The following is a 1,999-nucleotide window of genomic DNA, read 5'->3' as shown; positions in this document are numbered from 1 at the left end:
CGGTTCTGGGGGCCGGTCCTGCTGGCGCTGGCCAGCCGCGGGTCGGGTGCGCCTTCACCCCTCCGGTCACGCTCGGTGCGGTTTTCTCGGTCTGCAGCTTTCTGTTGGTCCGGCCCAAATCTGTCAGCTGGCCCTTCACCAACAGTGGCTCGTCTGCTGCTCTCCTTCCAGGGCCACCTGGCTCATGGTACCTGTACGGGTGTGGGACGTACCCCATGCTGTGTTCCCCACCACCCCTCAATCTGCGTTCTGCCCTGTTAATGGCCCTGCGTGGGTCGAGCCACCAGCCCTACTCTGGCCAGTGACGGGTCAGCCTTTGCGGGTCACTGTGTTTGGCCACTGCTGGGTGTTTCCATCCTGGTTGTGTCTGGTGGTGCCTCCGTGCCTCTCCTCAGGTCCTCCGACAGTCACAGGCCTCGAGGACGAGCTCCTGCTGATTGGCTTGTGTCTTCATTTCAGGAGACTGTAGAGTAGTTCTCAAACACCGCCTGTGTCTGAGATGACAATATACTTATCTCCTGTTTAGCGTGGTTGCTTCTGTGCTACAGATACACGGCATGTTTCTTCAAACGGGAGCTAATTTAGAGAGGGGAAGGGCCTTTCTCTGTTTAATTCATCATCCACAGTACACTGATTGAGAATGTGGCACTCTGCAGGAGGGAAAAGAAAAACAAACTGAAGATGTGTTTTTGTCATCACCAGCGTGTTGTGGAATTCTTGCAGTTTTCCTTGAATTTTAATTGAAAACTGAAATACTCACAATGTATAACTCTTTTACAAAATCACTCCAGTAATTACAGCTTTCTCAAGCTTAGGTGTCATTTGTGGCTGATAGCAGTGTTTGAAAGGTTGGCAAATAAAGGGATTAGATAGGTTGAAATAAGAGTTAGTAATTTTTAATTAGAATTTTTGTTGTTCTTTTCTGAAACATTGCTTAGGTAATGATTTGGTGTGGGTTTTCTTTTTTTTTTTTTTTTTAAGGTGTTCGCATAATCAAAATGTCTAAACTAATGTCTTTTTCCTTTTGGGCTGTAAGTCAGACATCTAAATGACTCCCTTAGTTTTTAAGTTGTGAAGTAGTGTCACTGAAAACGCTATCGTACTTTTAACTATATACAAAATTCTTGGGGGTTTTTTTTTGGGTGCCTGTATATTTGTGTCTCTATTTACTGCATGCTTCAATACTGTTTAATTTGGTAGACTTTAAACAGGTGCCTCAAGGTAGGTGTGCATGCTGGGCTTGTCTGAATGAGGATTAGTGGCTCAGTGAAATTTTGATTAAGCTGAAGTTCTTGGACAATGAAACTCCAGTTGGGAGGATGGGAAGCTAAAAAGGTTACTGACTAGTAAATAGGTTTTAGAAGTAGAGGTTTCTCATGTTTCTGGTGAATTTTACAAATCTGTGATGTTAGCTACTTGTTTTTGATGGAGCTGATAATCAGCATTATGCTGAACAGGTGAGACTATTTAACATTAAGAGCAATAAGTAGTGAGGGTGAAAGAAAATGTGTGATGGTGGAAAATGAGGTGTATGTACTGGTGGGAGACCTCAGGTAACTAAGTAACAGTGTTTATTCTGAAAGATGAAGACTACTTTATTCACTCTTTGTGTGTATCATAAATTGTATGTTAAATATGTAATTAAGACAGTTATTCACAAGTCTTTATATGGAACCCTCAATGTACTGGGTTACATGACCATGAATTCATGGCTTCCGGAAGCTGCGAATATGACCCAAAATCCTGTCTAGGGTGGTGGTGATCATCAAACACCTGTTAAACCCAAGGTATAATGTTCAGGCAGGATATGTGGTATTGTCCATATGTTTTGTTTTCCCAGCTTGATTCATAAATCACATTCTCATTAAGAATACTCATTCTTACCTCTTGTCATTAGGGAACTTCTGGTACTCTCTTATGAAATTGATCTACTTCCTGTTATTCTTGTATTATGTGTTTCTGACTTGGTGTTTATTTATTTTAAACAAAGAAACTAGTT

Source organism: Charadrius vociferus, unplaced genomic scaffold (genome assembly GCF_000708025.1).
Source record: "Charadrius vociferus isolate BGI_N301 unplaced genomic scaffold, ASM70802v2 scaffold472, whole genome shotgun sequence".
Taxonomy (NCBI): Eukaryota; Metazoa; Chordata; class Aves; order Charadriiformes; family Charadriidae; genus Charadrius; species Charadrius vociferus.
This window is presented reverse-complemented; position numbering follows the sequence as displayed.